The 20,270-nt window shown below is 39.1% G+C and overlaps 2 long non-coding RNA genes and 1 pseudogene across 2 annotated transcripts; all 3 read left to right on the top strand.

Annotated features, from left to right (window-relative positions):
• The first annotated feature begins 291 nt into the window (after positions 1–291).
• LOC142530600 (FT-interacting protein 1-like) lies at positions 292–20,266 on the top strand (annotated as a pseudogene).
• LOC142530342 (uncharacterized) lies at positions 11,523–12,349 on the top strand. Its single transcript, XR_012816140.1, has 3 exons — positions 11,523–11,611; positions 11,696–11,789; positions 11,924–12,349. It is a non-coding gene; the product is annotated as an uncharacterized LOC142530342 (long non-coding RNA).
• Positions 18,100–19,114, top strand: LOC142530344 (uncharacterized). The gene is made up of 3 exons (XR_012816142.1): positions 18,100–18,275; positions 18,361–18,454; positions 18,589–19,114. It is a non-coding gene; the product is annotated as an uncharacterized LOC142530344 (long non-coding RNA).
• Positions 20,267–20,270: the final 4 nt, after the last annotated feature.

The following is a 20,270-nucleotide window of genomic DNA, read 5'->3' as shown; positions in this document are numbered from 1 at the left end:
AAATAACAAATGGTGTTCGAAAAATTTTAGGGACGATGCTCAATCTGTGAACAATGAACCATAAATCCAAAGCAGTGCCTTTTTTTGGCTTATCACATGGATTCACGATACTTTTGTTAACTTTAGCAATGAGATAATACATTCCTCCATTTTTGTCTTAAACTTGAGCTTCTTCAGCAAAAAAATTTCTTTTATTTTGGGCTATTGCTTTTTTTAACATGAATTGGTTTGCTTCCAAATTGAGTTAACAGTTTCGTGAAGGAGCCTGTTACTTGTAACCAGAGAAATAGCATGAAATTAGTGGTAGAAGTTATAGATGCACCTGATCGTATTCCAAAAGATGGAGAAGGATCATCAAGTCCATGTGTAGAAGTTGATTTCGAAAACCAAACAAGCCGAACCAAAACAATCCCCAAAAACCCCAAAAACCTTCAACCCGTTTGGAATCAGAGAATTTTCTTTGATTTTGTCAAAACCAAAAGCTTCCATCACAAATTTATTGATGTTTCTGTGTATAGTGAAAAAAGACCAGTTCCAGAGAGAGATTTTCTTGGAAAAGTTAGATTCCCTTACTTAAATATTGTTCGGTATTTAAGCAAGGGGATGAAGTTTACCAAAGTTTCAAGTTGGAAAACAAGTCTTTTCTTTCATCTCTCAAAGGTAAAATTGGCCTCAAAATTTATACCTTACCTTTTTCAGATACTACAAACCGTATATACTGACCATCCTTGTCTTCCTCGTCCTCAAATCCCGGGTTCCAACAATTTTTCCGTCACAGAAAAGTTGAAACATGCAGCTCTTCAATTGACTGAGCACTCGGAAACTGTGGTCAGCAGCAAGGTTCTAGCAGAGGAAACTAAGAAATTTATTTAAGAGAGCATTGAAATTAGACAAAAAACTACTGATTCTAATAAAAAGCGTCAAGTTATGCAGCATCCAGCCATCATATTGCGGAAAAGATCACCAAAAGAATTCGAATCAACTATGCATCATCATCAAGTTAATACACAAGCTCGTCATATTTGTCATGAAGAAGATGAGTATGAGGTGAAAGAAGTGAATCCCAATCTTGGTGAATGTTGGACGGTTGGCAAATCATACGGTGGAAGGGGGTGGATGAGTGGTGAAAGAATGACAAACACATTTGATCTTGTTGAGCAGATGTTTTATCTTTATATGTTAGAGTAAATAAAGCCAAAGATCTTCCACCTATCTCTATTATTGGTAGTTGTGACCCTTACGTGGAAGTGAAACTTGGTAACTATAAAGGAAATAACAAAACTTTTCGTAAAGAAGATGAACTAAATGGAACCAAGTATTCGCTTTCTCTAAGGAGCAGATCCAATCATCGAGTTTGGAAGTTTTCACGAAGGATAAAGAAATGGTGGGAAGAGATGAATATCTTGGAATGGTGGTTTTTGATTTGAATGAGATCCCAACAAAGGTTCCACGTGATAGCCCTCTCACACCTCAATGATATAGACTTGAGGACCGGCGCGGAGAAGGGAAGATGAGGGGAGAAATCATGGTTGCTGTTTTGATGGGAACTCAAGCTGATGAATCATTTCCAGATTTTTGGCATGCTGATGTTGCATCTATTTTTGGAGAGGAAGTTTTCAACATTAAGTCCAAGATAGATGTCACTCCAAACTTTGGTAATTAAGAATGAATTGTTAGTCCCACGTACGACAAATTGAGATAATAATATGAAAATAAAGTATAAAACTGGACACCGAGATTTACGTAGAAAACCCCTAAAATTATTAAGTAAAAACCACAGATAAGATAAAAAAAATTCCACTATAATATTTTTATGCTGTACAACCATTCATTGTCTTTCAAAAGAGAATACACACTCTCTCAATACAGAAGAACAAACATCTCACAAATATTTTAGAATTAAGTACTCAAATGTTTTGAGATGAGCGAAAAAACTAGAATGAGATGATTTCTGAATGAGGAGAGGGAGCTTTGTCTCCTCGTCCATGTGAAAATACGTATGAAAATACGTTTTCCCATCTGAATGCTTCTGTTGACAAATTTGATACACAAAACTACCGAATCATTTTTCTCAATAATGATGGCATCCAACCACCACCGTCAATCCATTTCTTGTATTGTCATTCATTTTTTTGCCACATTTTTCCCACTTGGAGATTTGATTGATAATCAAACATATCTCCACACATCCTTTCAATCTTGCCATTACATGCTGCTTACATTTCCGCTAAACCACTTTAGGATCTGCACTACTCAAACTTATCTGTATTCACTCGATTGGTCAAAAAATCAGATACATTGTTCTTTGTATGAATTTTCTGCATATCCACACTTCATTCTTCTATTATTTCTCGCACAAAGTGAAATTGAACTCCAATGATCCAGGCTGGGTTCCTTGGGATGTGCAAGGAACTTTGACTATCACTAAACAAAGGAACTTTTTCTTGTTTGTGCCCGATATCCTCCAATAACCTTTTAATCCATATTGCCTCCTTGCAAGATTGAGTAGCTGCCTTATATTATGCTTCTGTCGTAGATAACACCACAACTGTTTGCATTTTTTGGAACCCAGTTTACTGCTCCCCCCGCAAGTGTAAACACATAACCAGTAGTAGATTTCCTCTTATCAGGATCACCTGCATAATCTGATCGACATAACCTCTTAGTGTAAAATCTGACCCTCCATAACATAATGCAGCATTTGAGGTACCCTTGATGTATCTAAGGATCCTCTTAACAATGCTCCAATGCTCTCGTCCAGGATTCGTCATATATCGACTAACTGCTCCCACTGCTTGATCAATTTCCGATCTTGTACAGATCATGAAAAACATCAAACTTCCCACTGCTGATGCATATGGTACTCGAAACATCTTCATCCTCTCTGCTTCACTGCTAGGACACATCTCGGAGGATAAATTGAAGTTAACAGAAATAGGGGTCAAGATTGACTTACTATCTTGCATGTTGAAGCGTTGCAAGACTTTCTTCAGATAAGTTTTCTGGGAAAGCCAAATCTTTCTGTTACTTCTGTCTCGGTGAAATTGAATGTCTAGAATCTTATTTGCTGGTCTCAAGTCCTTCATATCAAATTCCCTAATCAATTGCGCCTTCAATCCTCGGATTTGATCTTTGTTGGATCTTGCTACCAACATGTCATCCACATACAACAACAAAATGATATAATCATCACCATACCTCTTGAAATATGTACAATGGTCTGCACTTAGTTTGTTGTATACTAGGCTTGTGATAAAAGAATCAAATATCTTGTACCAACACCTCAGCGCCTGTTTGAGACCATACAAAGATTTGTTCAACCTGCAAACCAAGTTCTCTTTGCATTTTTTCGCAAAATCTTCTGGCTGGAGCATATAGATTTCTTATTCAAGATCTCCGTGAAAAAATACCGTTTTCACATCTAGCTGTTTTAGATGTAGGTCAAATATTGCACATATGCCAGCACTACTCTGACTGTTGTAAGTCAAACCACTGGAAAATATATCTTATTGAAGTCAATGCCTTCTTTATGAGCATACCTTTTTACCACCAATCTAGCACGATACCGCTCCACTTGGTTATTACAATCACGTTAGATCTTAAAGACCCATCTTTTACCAATAGCTTTCCTCCCTCGTGGTAGTGTAACAAGATCTCAAGTTTTATTCTTGTCCAATGCCTCCAACTCTTCTTGCATTGCTATCATCCACAAGGATACATCCGACTTTTGAGTAACCTCGTGGAAACTCGATGGCTCACTATCCTATGATAATTGACAATATGCAATATTGCTTTTAGTGACATAATCTGATAGCCAACCTGGTGGTCTTCTGTCTCGAATTGACTAACTCACATTGAAAATGCTGTACAACCATTCATTGTCTTTCAAAAGAGAATACACACTCTCTCAATACAGAAGAACAAACATCTCACAAATATTTTAGAATTAAGTACTCAAATGTTTTGAGATGAGCGAAAAACTAGAATGAGATGATTTCTGAATGAGGAGAGGGAGCTTTGTCTCCTCGTCCATGTGAAAATACGTATGAAAATACGTTTTCCCATCTGAATGCTTCTGTTGACAAATTTGATACACAAAACTACCGAATCATTTTTCTCAATAATGATGGCATCCAACCACCACCGTCAATCCATTTCTTGTATTGTCATTCATTTTTTTGCCACATTTTTCCCACTTGGAGATTTGATTGATAATCAAACATATCTCCACACATCCTTTCAATCTTGCCATTACATGCTGCTTACATTTCCGCTAAACCACTTTAGGATCTGCACTACTCAAACTTATCTGTATTCACTCGATTGGTCAAAAAATCAGATACATTGTTCTTTGTATGAATTTTCTGCATATCCACACTTCATTCTTCTATTATTTCTCGCACAAAGTGAAATTGAACTCCAATGATCCAGGCTGGGTTCCTTGGGATGTGCAAGGAACTTTGACTATCACTAAACAAAGGAACTTTTTCTTGTTTGTGCCCGATATCCTCCAATAACCTTTTAATCCATATTGCCTCCTTGCAAGATTGAGTAGCTGCCTTATATTATGCTTCTGTCGTAGATAACACCACAACTGTTTGCATTTTTTGGAACCCAGTTTACTGCTCCCCCCGCAAGTGTAAACACATAACCAGTAGTAGATTTCCTCTTATCAGGATCACCTGCATAATCTGATCGACATAACCTCTTAGTGTAAAATCTGACCCTCCATAACATAATGCAGCATTTGAGGTACCCTTGATGTATCTAAGGATCCTCTTAACAATGCTCCAATGCTCTCGTCCAGGATTCGTCATATATCGACTAACTGCTCCCACTGCTTGATCAATTTCCGATCTTGTACAGATCATGAAAAACATCAAACTTCCCACTGCTGATGCATATGGTACTCGAAACATCTTCATCCTCTCTGCTTCACTGCTAGGACACATCTCGGAGGATAAATTGAAGTTAACAGAAATAGGGGTCAAGATTGACTTACTATCTTGCATGTTGAAGCGTTGCAAGACTTTCTTCAGATAAGTTTTCTGGGAAAGCCAAATCATTCTGTTACTTCTGTCTCGGTGAAATTGAATGTCTAGAATCTTATTTGCTGGTCTCAAGTCCTTCATATCAAATTCCCTAGCCAATTGCCCCTTCAATCCTCGGATTTGATCTTTGTTGGATCTTGCTACCAACATGTCATCCACATACAACAACAAAATGATATAATCATCACCATACCTCTTGAAATATGTACAATGGTCTGCACTTAGTTTGTTGTATACTAGGCTTGTGATAAAAGAATCAAATATCTTGTACCAACACCTCAGCGCCTGTTTGAGACCATACAAAGATTTGTTCAACCTGCAAACCAAGTTCTTTTTGCATTTTTTTCGCAAAATCTTCTGGCTGGAGCATATAGATTTCTTATTCAAGATCTCCGTGAAAAAATACCGTTTTCACATCTAGCTGTTTTAGATGTAGGTCAAATATTGCACATATGCCAGCACTACTGTGACTGTTGTAAGTCAAACCACTGGAAAATATATCTTATTGAAGTTAATGCCTTCTTTATGAGCATACCTTTTTACCACCAATCTAGCACGATACCGCTCCACTTGGTTATTACAATCACGTTAGATCTTAAAGACCCATCTTTTACCAATAGCTTTCCTCCCTCGTGGTAGTGTAACAAGATCTCAAGTTTTATTCTTGTCCAATGCCTCCAACTCTTCTTGCATTGCTATCATCCACAAGGATACATCCGACTTTTGAGTAACCTCGTGGAAACTCGATGGCTCACTATCCTATGATAATTGACAATATGCAATATTGCTTTTAGTGACATAATCTGATAGCCAACCTGGTGGTCTTCTGTCTCGAATTGACTAACTCACATTGAAAACCTCAGACTCAACATGTTCTTGTTCTTCGTGTTCTGGTACTGCTTCACAAGAAATTTGACATTCGTCCGTCTTATTTTCCATCTGAAATATAGTCTTTTTTGAATTCATCGGGCCTTTGTCTCCCTTTACTTTATCTTCCTCGAAGATAACATTTTTCTTATGACAAGCTTGTGGACAGTAGGATCCCTCAAGCAAAACCCCTTTACTCAATCAGCGTAACCCAAGAAGATACATTTTTTGGATTTCAAATCCAACTTCGATCTTTCTTGCTAATTGTACAGAACGTACACAGGACTTCCAAATGTATGCAAATGGTAATAATCTATCAGCTTCCTGGTCCACATCTTCATCGGAGTCTTTAGATCAATCGCCACTGAAGAAGAATGATTGATAATATAACAAGCGCTTTTAACTGCTTCCGCCCAACATGATTTGTCTAGCCCCACTATCCTCAACATAGCTCTTGTTCTGTCCAACAAGGTTCTATTCATCCACCCTGCCACTCCATTCTGTCGAGTGTGTAAACCGTCGTGAACTTTCTTTTGATGCCTTCATGTTGGAAAAATGTAACAAATTCATCACAGGTATATTATTCTCCATTGTCAGTCTTCAGACACTTCATTTTCTTTTCAGAATCAAGTTCAACCTGCACTTTTAAATCTTTGAAGATCAAAATAATATCTGATTTTTTCTTGATTAGATATACTCAATCTCTCCTAAAAAATCATCAATGAATGAGACAAAGTATCTCTCTTCTCCTAGGGATACAACTGGTGCTTGCCATTCATCCGAATTAATCAGCTCCAGTATGATTTTACTTTTGGTAGTGAAAGTCCCAAATTTTAATATGAGTTGTTTATTGATAACAAAATACTCACAACACACTTTTGTAAGTCCCGGAAATAGCTTCCTTTCTGAAAGAATTTTCAATCCTCGTTCTGACATATGCCCGAGCTTTTTATTGCACAACACATTTAATTTTTCTCATGAACCAATTGATGCAATAGCTAGTTCTGCCTCTTTGTGTGTTTCTCCCAAAAGTACACATAGATTTATAGCAACCATGATCTCGTTCTCAATACGGGTTTTGTACCCGATATAATCCAATTGTCTCAAGGACAAAATATTTTTTGTCAGTTTTCTTCACATGTTGTACCTCCTGTATAATACAAATGGTGCCATTAAACATTTTTATTTTGATATCACTGACACCAGCGATTTCCAAGGCATGATTTTTCAAGAATACAAATCCTCCTGAGATTGGTTCATATTGATCAAACCATTCTCTCCGAGACATCATGTGCCACGTCGCTCCTGAATCGATAATCCATGTCACAAAATTTGTGCCTGCCTTTCTGCAACTGTTGTCGTTTCGCTGAATAATATTTCACCCCCGTCTGAAGTACTGGCCACATTTCCTTGAGAAATCTTCTCCATACTCTTAAACTTTTTCTTGAAGTGTCCTTTACAGTCATATTTAAAGCAGTAAATATTTTTCTTCTTACTTCTCGACTTTGATCTACCTCGTCTTTGGCTTCCATTGGAGTCACGGTCCATAAATCTTCTTCTTATCATCGATAAAGCCTCTACCTGCTTCAAAGTTATCAATCTATTTTCCTTATTATTGTGCCAGATTTTTTCTTTGAGAACCTCAGTTAAGATATCGTTGAATTTTAGAGAGTCCATAAGATTATTGTTTAAGTCGATGATAAGTTGATCATATGAATCTGGTAGACTTTAAAGTATAAACTATGAACATACATTTTACTATATTTTATGCTCCGTAGAAGTGAGTTGGGAAAATAGAGTATTTAATATGTTGATATGATCTGTCATCGATGAGGATTCCGCCATGCAAAGAGCATAAAGCTTTCTCTTTAGGAAAATCTTGTTGTGTAGTGACTTGACCTCATACATCTTTGTCAGAGCATCACATATAACTTCTGAAATTTTTTATCTCAGTGATACTTGACAGTACTTCGTGTGTAATAGCCAAGTGTAAATTGGCAACAACATTATCATTCATCTCATTCTACTTTCCATCGTCTGTCATTTCCTACCGGTCTATCTCTAATAGTCGCCAAGCAATTTTCTTTTCCTTAAAACTTCTTGTATCTTTATTTTCCACAGCATAAAGTTTCTTCAATTGAACTTTGTTATCTCGTACTTACCCGTCATTATGTCTAAAACAATTTAGTAGACTGGACAAAATAATCTCACCTTAATAAAAAATATATCAAAAAAAATTTTTGATTTGAAAGATTAGTCTAGGCTGCAACCACAGAGCATAATCAGAATTTTAAGAAATTTTAAACTAAGACTCTGATACCACTTGTTGGTCCCACATACGACAACTTGAGATAATAATATGAAAAAAAGTATAAAACTGGACACCAAGATTTACGTGAAAAACCCCGAAAAATTAATATTGTAAAAACCACGGGTAAGATGAAAAGAATTCCACTATAATATTTTTATGGTATAAAACCACTCACTAGTGTTTCCGAAGAGAACACACATTCTCTTAATACATGAGAACAAACATCTCGCAAATATTATAGAAATAAGCACTCAAATGATATGGATGAAAGAAAAAATCAAATGAGATGATTTCTAATGAGAAGAGGGAGCCCCATAAAGAGCTATTCGTCAGTGTGAAAACTTGTATGAAAACACTTATGTTGGAACATTTCATGTTCGCAATCTTGCTTGATTTTGATGTTAACAAAACTTGTTATTTTGTTACTAATTATTTTACCTAAAAGCGCATAAACTGGAATTGATAAGGATTCGAAATGATCAATTATCAAGCCAAAACTGAAGCTATCGAGACGCAAACTGATAGCGCCAACTGATCGTCCAAACTGAATAAGTTCAACTGATATATCGTAAACCAGTTCAACTGATTGTCTAGCTGATAGGCTGTTCAACAGAAGACCTTCAAGAGCCCGGCCAGCTGATGAAGATTTCAACTGATGAAGAGCTCAGCTGACCAATTCAACTGAAAGAGTGAAATCAGTTCAACTGACGAGTCAACTGATTCACCAGCCCAACTGAAGACCAGTTCAGAGCATCAGTTAGAACCAATCAGTTACAGAACTCGACATGCTTATTCAATGGAATCCAGTTGTACACTAAAGGTACAAAAGCAATTGTCCAGTCAAAGGACAATAATAGACGTTGCATCAATGGTTAAAGCCAAAATGTTCCAGAACAGCTGTCGGAAAGTACATACATATTTTGAGGAACAGATTCAAAATGCAACTGATACAATAATTGAGTTTCACTATACGATCAATCTTCATTCTTATTAATAGAAGATGAAGATCAGTGAAGATGAGATAAAATAACAAGCAATACAACAACACGAGTGGGTGAAGAAGAAGGGCACTCAAAAAGCTTTATCAGCTTATTAGAAGCAATCAGCCCAGTTGTGAGGGAACACTTCAACGTGTTATCAGCTTAGTATAGAAGTCATTTTCCCTTAGTGTGTGAGAACACCTTCCCCATGTATTCATTGTTCAGTTCACACACTATCACTCACATATACAGAGAGTTGAGCTTACAGAATCAGTTGAATGAGTCTTGCACAAAGACAATAAACTTGTGAATGTCGTATTTAACACACAGACATTAAACAAGTGTTAGCTGGAAGGTGTTGCCTTCAGTCTAGCCTAGGAGTTCAGTTAGGCAGTAAAGTAAGTCCTAAGCTGAGTGGGTTTGTACAAGGTGTTGTATAAATCAAAGTCTTCTTGTGGATCCTACTCGAGGTGGTAGAAGGGGTAAAGTAGGAGCAGTTGAACTCTCCGAACATCTATAAACATATATTGTGTATTTAACTGCTTCAATTTTGTTCTAAACTGATTTGATCAGTTCAGTTCTCACCATAACTGAACTGATACAAGCTCGAACTGATTCCTCTTATTTCATTTAACAATTTACACAAGCTAAAAACCGATTAGTTTTCTTAACGAATGATTATTTCAGGTATTTTTCGCTAGGTTTAAAACCAAATCTGATCTAATTCATCGGTGTTTACATTCTTAGAACACGAGCTATTGCAGCTCATTGAGAATATTGTGTTTGAAGCACCCTCAAAAGTGCCCGAACCGATCCATCAACGTATTCTCATATGAATGCTTCTGTTGTCAAATTTGATACACAAACCTACCGAATTATTTTTCTAAATAATGTTGGCATCCAACCACCACCACCACCACCACCAATCCTCTCCCTATAAAGAGCTCTTCGTCATTTTGAAAACACGTATTCCCATCTGAATGCTTCTATTTTCAAATTTAATACACAAAACTATCGAATTATTTTGCTCAATAATGATGGCATCCAACCACCACCATCAATAAATTTAATGTATTTCATGTATTGTCATTAATTTCTTTGCTGAGATGAATGTCATTGAAGCTCAGGATATCATTCCAAACGGCTGGAGTCGTCTCCCAGAGGTCTCCGTGAAAGTCGATGTGGGTAGTCAAGTGCTCAAAACCGGGATATTCCTAGCTCGTACCGCAAATCCTATGTGGAACGAAGACTTAGTTTTTGTAGCCGCTGAGCCATTTGAAGAGCAGCTTCTTCTGAATGTGGAGGATTGGGTGCACTCTTCGAAAGACGATGTGTTGGGAAGAATAATTCTTTTCTCTCAGCACGATTGAGAAGATGTTGGATCACCGACCTGTGCATTCTCGTTGGTTCAACCTCGAAAAGTTTGGGTTTGGTGCGATTGAAGCTGATGGGAGGAATGAACTTAAATTTTCTAACAGAATACACTTAAGGGTGTGCCTTGAAGGTGGATATCATGTACTGGATGAATCAACGATGTGCATAAGCGATCAATAGCCAACAACAAAACAGCTTTGGAAGCCTCCTGTGGGAATACTTGAAGTAGGAATATTAAATGCACAAGGTACTTCTCCCAATGAAGATGAAGCATGGTAGGAGAAGCACAAATGCCTACTGTGCCAAAGACGGCCAAAAGTGGGTTCGAACAAGGACCATTCTCAACAGTTTTAGTCCAATATGGAACGAGCAATACATGTGGGAGATCTACGATCCAAGCACTGTCATAACATTGGGAGTCTTTGACAATTGTCACTTAGGAACTAAGAAGCCTGGTGCATCTGGTGCAGCACGCGACTCGCGGATTGGAAAAGTTCGTATAAGATTATCGACCCTCGAATCTCATCGTATCTACACAAGTTCTTACCCCCTTCTTGTTTTACACCCTACCCAGTCAAGAAAATTGGTGAACTTCAACTAGCAGTTACATTCACCAGCATCTCCTTATCATATATATTTATGGCCATTCTCTACTCCCAAAAATGCATTACCTGCATCCCTTTACCGTAAAACAAGTCAAAATTTTGAGATACCAAGCCATGAATGTGAGGCCCAATACTTAAAATAAGCCCAGCCCATTTCCCATTTTTATTATAATAACCCCAACCCATTTGAGAAATCAGAATCGCTCAGTTCCAGAAAGCTTTTCCCCCAGCTTTGCAACTCGTCGCTCCTCTCTTGGTTCTGTTTCAGTCGCGTAGCGCCACCGATGGTCGGAGAATAGTGCAGCAGCTTAGCAAAATTTCTTCCTCCATTCTATTAGCTTCCTTCTTGCCTTGTATCGGAAGGTTGCATGCTCGATCGGTCCTGTTTTTCAGCACGGTGCGTGAGCTTCGATTCGGATTTAGGTAATCTTTGGCTTCGAATTTTGGTTGTTCTTGGTGTATTAGTTTATAAAAGTGAAGAATTGAGCTTTTTTCCCTAATTTCCAGCTAGGTTTCCGGCGTGAACAGTATTTCCGGCAACTTGTTCCGGCGAGCCACCTTTGCGAAATTACCGTTGTGCATTCTAGCCTCGAGTATTGAGGTATTAAGCTTGAATTCCAGATTTTGAAAGGTTATATAGGCTGCTCGGATTTCGAATTTTAACCGAGATGATTTATTTTGGTTTAGTCGTTTGGTATGCATTGTATTGAAGTGTATAGCGAATTTATATTGTAGGTTTTATTGTTGGGCGAGTTCAGTCGATAATCCTTAAGAATTTGCCGTGGTATTGTAAGTTGCAATTGAGGTACGTTCAAACCTATATCATTATGACGCTTATATTGGCGTGTAAGAATATTCGGTGAATGTTGTTTGCTATTATGTGCATTGAATGTTTATTTTGTTGCATTCATGCATAAATTGTATTGGCATAACATATTGAGCCTTGACTCCTTTTACGGCTATTTATGTTGATTCTGTTGAGATTTATTGAGTCATCAGAGGGACGAGTGGGTTAGGATTAGCCACATTCCCAGATGACAGCTAGGGACGAGCGACTTAGCTACTCGCATTCCCGATGCTACGTGCATGGACGAGCGGCGATTTGATGCTGCATTCCTGGCACGGGTGGCCACTGTTACTGTTGATGATTGCTATTCGTTTGGACTCTATTTGCTATCCGTTATTCCATTGTTACCATTCATGCATCGCATAGCATTGCATTTACTTGATATTATTACATGTCCTTCATTTACGTCATGATTTTACTGGTTTGTCGTACTGGGGTCCGACCCCTGTTTTCTTTTGATGTTGTGGTTGTTTTTGATGACTTAGCAGGTCATTCCAGGGGTTTTGACGCGTCTGGTGGAGCGTCAGCGAGTGGTACCCAGTAGTTGGATGGTTGGTGTCAGAGTTCCCAGATATTCATATATATTATGCTGGTTTGATACATTTGCCAGTCACATGCCCTGTGTAGCTGTATGGTTATGTTTTTATGTTGTTTGGATTTTATTTGTGGTATGTTGTATCTAGTCCTGGCCAGTGCGGCTGTAGGATATTTGTTTGGTTGATTGTGAACTTGTTGGTATTTTCGAGCGTATATTGTTATTGTTGTGTTTTGAAATTTTTGGGATGTCCTACTTACATGGAGGTCATGCCGAAATTTCTGTAGGCCCTAATGAACATTTTAAACTCGTTTTCGCTGTTTACACCATTTAATCCTTGTTGTGTGGTAATTAAATATTAACTAAGTGCACGGGCCCTGACAGTTTGGTATCAGAGCGTAACTGGGATACGCTCGAACTAGAGTCTAGGACACTCGAGTTGAGGCACAAATAAAATGATTGTGCATGTGTTCGATTATTTGCTCTTACTTGTTTCTATGTTTTGACTTAATTGTATCAGCATGACTAGAGCGTATAGTTGATTAAGTTGTCATTTAATTTAGAATTTCCTATTAGTTTAAGTTTATGCTCTTGTAATCAACCGATTATTTTGTTTCTGCCTGTGGATTAAATACTTGTGTCTTGTAGATGGCACCTGGTCGTAAGGGCAGAAAAGGAAAGGAAGTTGTTTAGGAATCTGAAGCTCCTAATGTTAGAGGACTATCGAGACTGATTGGGGAAGACGAGGTCGTCGTCCTCGTGGTGAAGCACGAAATGCTAACGTTGAACATGAAGTGGATCAGTTGACTAGAGGAATGGGTGAAATGGAACTAGTGATATCCCGATTTCAGAACATGCGTCCTCCTCGATTCTTTGGGAATGAAGATGGTGAGAAAGCTATAGCATGGTTAAAAAGTATGAAGCGTTTGTTCAATATGTTGGAGTACACTCCTGACTTGCAGCTTAAGTTGGCTATTTGTCAATTAAAAGACCGAGCCCAGTTATGGTGGGAAACTACTGAGGAAGCTTTGAAAGAATCAGGTGAAAGAGTTACTTGGGATGTATTTTGCGCTCAGTTTGCTCGAGAGTATTCACCGCCTTCGTACTATTCGGCCAAGGAAGCTGAATTCAATAGATTGACTCAAGGTAATATGACTGTAGTGGAGTATGCCTCTCAATTTTCAGCGCTTCTTGCCTATGTTCCTTATGTTGCTAGCAGTGATCGGAACAAGCTATCGCATTTTATGCAAGGATTGAATCGAACCATTTGTACTTTAGTAGTCGCTGGAGAACCTGTCAATTATGCCGATGCCGTTGAGAAAGCCAAGAATGTGGAGGCGAGTTTACTTTTGGCAGAACCACAGTCAGTTCAACCAGGTTTTCCTCAGAGTTTCGGAGGTAATGTGTCGATGCCAGTGGGTGCACCATTATACCGTCCTTTACTGCCGTACCAGCCTACGCAGTCTTATCAACAACCAAAGCAGCAAAATTTTAAGTCCAAAGGAAAACAATTCAAGAAACAGACTCGTAGTAGTTCTTCTAGTTCTGGCAATCAGCGTGGAAGTTCAGTTGGGTCCCTAGGTGGAGTATTTTGTGATCGTTGTGGTGGTAAGCATTTCAGCACTCAGTGTACGGGAGTTCACGGATCTTGTAATATTTGTGGGCAAGTTGGACATTATGCTAGAGTATGTCCGAATGCAGTGAGACAACAATTTCAGCAACCTCAGTTTGGTCAGGGTTTTAGAGGACAAGCAACTAGGCCTTTTGTTCTGACTCAGTCTTTTCAGCAGTCTAGCTATCCTCAGCCTAGAGGTTCTGCACAGCAGCGTTTCCCAGGGCCACAGCAGGCTCGAGTTCATGCTTTAACCCAGGATCAAGTTCAAGACGCACCGGATGGAGTTATCGCAGGTATCTGTCTTATTTTTGATCATCCCGCTCGTATACTGATAGACACAGGAGCATCTCATTCATTTGTATCTGTTGTATTTGTTGATGAGCATGAGATTGCTGCTACTCCGTTGATAGATATTGTGTCAGTCTCTACACCTGCTGGTGTATGTTTGATGTCTCATGAGATAATTCTGAATTGTGTTATTAGATTCGATGATAATATTATGATAACTAATCTCATCAAGCTGGATATGTCTGACTTCGACTGTATTCTGGGAATGGATACTCTGTCTAATTATCGAGCTACCGTCGATTATTTCCATGGAGTTGTCAGATTCAGACCGTATTATGGCAGTAAATGGAATTTTTACGGTAGTGATTCGCAATCATGTATTCCATTAGTGTCAGCAATGGAGATGTTTAGAATCTTGTCGACAGGAAATGAAGGATTCATGATCTATGCAGTTGATGCGACACAGGGAAAAAGATTTGAAGTTTCTGATATTCCTGTTGTCAAGGAATTCCTGATGTATTTCCCGATGAAATTCCTGGATTTCCACCCCAGAGGGAAATTGATTTTAGCATTGAGTTGGTGTCCGGGACAAATCCTATTTCGAGGGCACCATACCGTTTGGCTCCAGCGGAATTGAAAGAGCTCAAAGAACAATTACACGACTTACTAGAAAAAGGCTATATTAGACCAAGTATGTCACCTTGGGGAGCTCCGGTATTGTTTGTCAAGAATAAAGACGGAATGATGAGAATGTGCATTGATTACAGGCAGTTGAACAAAGCTACTGTGAAGAATAAGTATCCCCTGCCGCGTATCGATGACTTGTTTGATCAGTTGCAAGGTACATCAGTGTATTCAAAGATCGATCTCCGTTCTGGCTACCATCAGCTTAGAGTTCGAGAGAAAGATGTTCCGATGACAGCATTTCGAACACGTTATGGGCATTATGAATTTCTAGTTATGCCTTTTGGATTGACTAATGCTCCTGCGTTTTTTATGGATTTGATGAATCGTGTTTTTCGAGAATTTTTAGACAGATTTGTTATTGTCTTCATAGATGACATTCTGATTTATTCGAAAACAAAGAAGGAGCATCGAGAACATTTAAGGTTGGTCCTCCAGACACTCAGAGCAGCGCAATTGTATGCAAAATTTTCTAAATGTGAATTCTAGCTGGACAGAGTTGTATTTCTGGGTCATGTTATATCAGCTCAAAGAGTATCAGTGGATCCTAGTAAAGTGGAAGCTGTCAATTGGCCAACACCGACGAATATATCCGATATTCACAGTTTCTTGGGATTGGCAGGATACTATAGGCGTTTCATTGAAGGATTTTCTATTATAGCAAGGCCTATGACTCAATTAACGCAAAAAGATCGACGTTTTGTGTGGACTGATGAATGTGAGTCAAGTTTTCAGAATTTGAAGGAAAATTTGACAACAGCTCCAGTGCTAGCTTTGCCATCAGGCTCAGGTGGATATGTTGTTTGTTCAGATGCATCTCTAAATGGACTTGGATGTGTTCTAATGCAAAATGGGCGAGTGATTGCATATGCTTCTCGTCAGTTGAAGCCGCATGAAACCCGATATCCAGTTCATGACTTAGAGTTGGCTGCCATTGTGTTTGCATTGAAGTTATGGCGTCATTATCTGTACGGTGAGCAGTTTGTGATTTATTCGGATCACAAGAGCCTTAAATATCTTTTCTCACAGCCTGACTTGAACATGAGACAACGTCGATGGATGGAGTTACTTAAAGACTTTGATTGTGAGATTCAGTATCAACCAGGGCGAATGAATCTTGTTGCAGATGCTCTCAGCAGGAAAGTTCATAATGCTATGCTGACATCTTTGACTATCTCTAAAGTTCACGAGCACTTGGGAACTTCAGGATGGACTTATCAGATCAGTGGAGACTACTTCATAATGTCATCTATTCAAGTTGAGCCACTGATTTTGTCCAGAATCAAAGCAGCACATAAGACCGATCCGCATATTCATAGATTGAAAGAATTGTCTCGAGCAGGTCAGACAGAAAAGTTTAGTGTTGCTTCAGATGGCAGTCTGCGCTTTAATGGTAGACTTGTGGTTCCTAATTTGATAGATCTGAAAGAAGCCATACTAAGGGAAGCACGTTGTAGTCGACACAGTATTCACCCAGGAATTCGAAAGATGTATCATACCTTGAGAGCTCATTATTGGTGGGAAGGTATGAAGAAAGATATTTCTCATTTTGTGGCTAAATGCTTAACGTGTCAACAAGTTAAAGCCGAGAGAATGAGACCTGGTGGAATGTTACATAGTCTTGAAGTACCGCAGTGGAACTGGGATCACATTGCTATGGATTTTGTGACTCATTTACCTCGTTCTAACCGGGGTTGTGATGCGATTTGGATGATTGTCGATAGATTGTCTAAATCAGCTCATTTTATTCCCTATGATCGTACTTGTACTTACATGAAAATGGCGAAGCTGTACATTGATCATATAGTGAGATTGCATGGTGTGACAGTAACCATAGTATCTGATCGTGATCCAAGGTTTGCTTCGAAGTTTTGGGGAAGTTTGCAATCAGCTTTGGGTTCAAAGTTGACTATGAGCACCGCCTATCACCCGCAGACAGATGGTCAGTCAGAAAGAACCATCCAGACTCTAGAGGATATGTTACGAGCAGTAGTGATGGATTTCAAAGGTGGTTGGCAAGAATCATTGTCTTTGGTTGAATTCTCTTACAATAATAGTTTTCAGGCAACAATCGGTATGGCACCATTTGAAGCTTTGTATGGAAGAAAGTGCAGATCGCCGATATGTTGGGAAGATGTAGAAGAAAGACAGATGTCAAGACCAGAATTTATTCAAGAGATGAAAGATAAAGTTGAATTGATCAGGAAAAGGATGAAAGCAGCCCAAGATCGTCAAGCCAGTTATGCTAATAAAAGGCGTAGACCTTTAGAGTTCCAAGTGGACGATTATGTTTTCTTGAAAGTATCACCATTCCGGGGTACCATGAGATTCGGACATAAAGGGAAGTTAGCTCCGCGTTATATTGGTCCGTATATGATTGTTGAAAGGATTGGCACATTGGCGTATCGTTTAGATTTGCCGCAGAGTTTGTCTTTGATACATAATGTGTTTCATGTATCTATGTTGCGGAAGTATGAGCCAGATCCGTCTCATATCTTGAATGTCGAGGATGTGGAGTTGGACAGTTCCCTTAGCTATGTTGAACATCCAGTGCAAATTTTGGACCGTAAGGAAAGACAGCTCAGGAGCAAGAAGATTCCATTGGTTTTGGTACAATGGAGTAGACATGGAAGAGAAGAATCTACATGGAAATTAGAGGCAAAGATGCGACAAGAATGGCCTCATTTGTTTGAGAATGTAATGAATTACGCGATGTATTCTGAATTTCATATGTATTATCAGATGTAATGTTGTGGATATCAGTGTTGTGTTTGTTAGATTTCGAGGACGAAATCTTTTATTAGTAGGGGAGAATGTGAGGCCCAATACTTAAAATAAGCCCAGCCCATTTCCCATTTTTATTATAATAACCCCAACCCATTTGAGAAATCAGAATCGCTCAATTCCAGAAAGCTTTTCCCCCAGCTTTGCAACTCGTCGCTCCTCTCTTGGTTCTGTTTCAGTCGCGTAGCGCCACCGATGGTCGGAGAATAGTGCAGCAGCTTAGCAAACTTTCTTCCTCCATTCTATTAGCTTCCTTCTTGCCTTGTATCGGAAGGTTGCATGCTCGATCGGTCCTGTTTTTCAGCACAGTGCGTGAGCTTCGATTCGGATTTAGGTAATCTTTTGGCTTCGAATTTTGGTTGTTCTTGGTGTATTAGTTTATAAAAGTGAAGAATTGAGCTTTTTTCCGTAATTTCCAGCTAGGTTTCCGGCGTGAACAGTATTTCCGGCAACTTGTTCCGGCGAGCCACCTTTGCGAAATTACCGTTGTGCATTCTAGCCTCGAGTATTGAGGTATTAAGCTTGAATTCCAGATTTTGAAAGGTTATATAGGCTGCCCGGATTTCGAATTTTAATCGAGATGATTTATTTTGGTTTAGTCGTTTGGTATGCATTGTATTGAAGTGTATAGCGAATTTATATTGTAGGTTTTATTGTTGGGCGAGTTCAGTCGATAATCCTTAAGAATTTGCCGTGGTATTGTAAGTTGCAATTGAGGTACGTTCAAACCTATATCATTATGACGCTTATATTGGCGTGTAAGAATATTCGGTGAATGTTGTTTGCTATTATGTGCATTGAATGTTTATTTTGTTGCATTCATGCATAAATTGTATTGGCATAACATATTGAGCCTTGACTCCTTTTACGGCTATTTATGTTGATTCTGTTGAGATTTATTGAGTCATCAGAGGGACGAGTGGGTTAGGATTAGCCACATTCCCAGATGACAGCTAGGGACGAGCTACTTAGCTACTCGCATTCCCGATGCTACGTGCATGGACGAGCGGCGATTTGATGCTGCATTCCTGGCACGGGTGGCCACTGTTACTGTTGATGATGCTATTCGTTTGGACTCTATTTGCTATCCGTTATTCCATTGTTACCATTCATGCATCGCATAGCATTGCATTTACTTGATATTATTACATGTCCTTCATTTACGTCATGATTTTACTGGTTTGTCGTACTGGGGTCCGACCCCTGTTTTATTTTGATGTTGTGGTTGTTTTTGATGACTTAGCAGGTCATTCCAGGGGTTTTGACGCGTCTGGTGGAGCGTCAGCGAGTGGTACCCAGTAGTTGGATGGTTGGTGTCAGAGTTCCCAGATATTCATATATATTATGCTGGTTTGATACATTTGCCAGGGAGATGCCCTGTGTAGCTGTATGGTTATGTTTTTATATTGTTTGGATTTTATTTGTGGTATGTTGTGTCTAGTCCTGGCCAGTGCGGCTGTAGGATATTTGTTTGGTTGATTGTGAACTTGTTGGTATTTTCGAGCGTATATTGTTATTGTTGTGTTTTGAAATTTTTGGGATGTCCTACTTACATGGAGGTCATGCCGAAATTTCTGTAGGCTCTGATGAACATTTTAAACTCGTTTTCGCTGTTTACACCATTTAATCCTTGTTGTGTGGTAATTAAATATTAACTAAGTGCACGGACCCTGACAATGAATATCGTTGCCACGAGGCTTAGTCGCGTTGAACCAGCTCTCGGAAAAGAGGTAGTAGAGTACATGCTAGGTGTCGAATCCCACATGTGGAGTATGAGACGAAGCAAAGCAAATTTCTTTCGAGTCATGGCACTTCTATCCGGTATCATATCTGCTAACCATTGGTTTGCCGATGTTGGCCAATGGAAGAACCCCATCAACTCAATCCTAGTCCATGTCCTGTTTCTGACACCGATCTGGTATCCTGAGTTGCTACTTCCAACACTCTTTTTATACACGTTCCTTATCGGTATATGGAACTACAGGTACCGACCAAAGCATCCGCCCATATGGATACGAAATTTTCATGGGCAAAAGCAGCCTATAAAGACGAACTCGATGAAGAGTTCGATACATTTCCAACTTCGACACCACAAGACGTGTTCGAACGAGGTACGGCAGCCTAAGAAGCGTCGCGGGCAGCCTTGCAACACAAGTGGAGAGATTCCAGTCTCTTTTAAGCTGGAGGGATCCAAGAGCTACAAGTCTATTCGTAGTGTTCTGTCTTTGTGCAGCTGTGGTTCTCTCTATCAACGTTTCGCTCAAGCTTTTAATAGTAATTATTAGTAATTTAGTGACGGAAATTAATGTGATTAAAGTTTGTTGATGAT

This window comes from Primulina tabacum, chromosome 17 (genome assembly GCF_025594145.1).
Source record: "Primulina tabacum isolate GXHZ01 chromosome 17, ASM2559414v2, whole genome shotgun sequence".
In the NCBI taxonomy this organism is placed as follows: domain Eukaryota; kingdom Viridiplantae; phylum Streptophyta; class Magnoliopsida; order Lamiales; family Gesneriaceae; genus Primulina; species Primulina tabacum.
The sequence above is the reverse complement of the archived record's forward strand: the minus strand, read 5'-3'. Positions and strand labels throughout refer to the sequence as shown.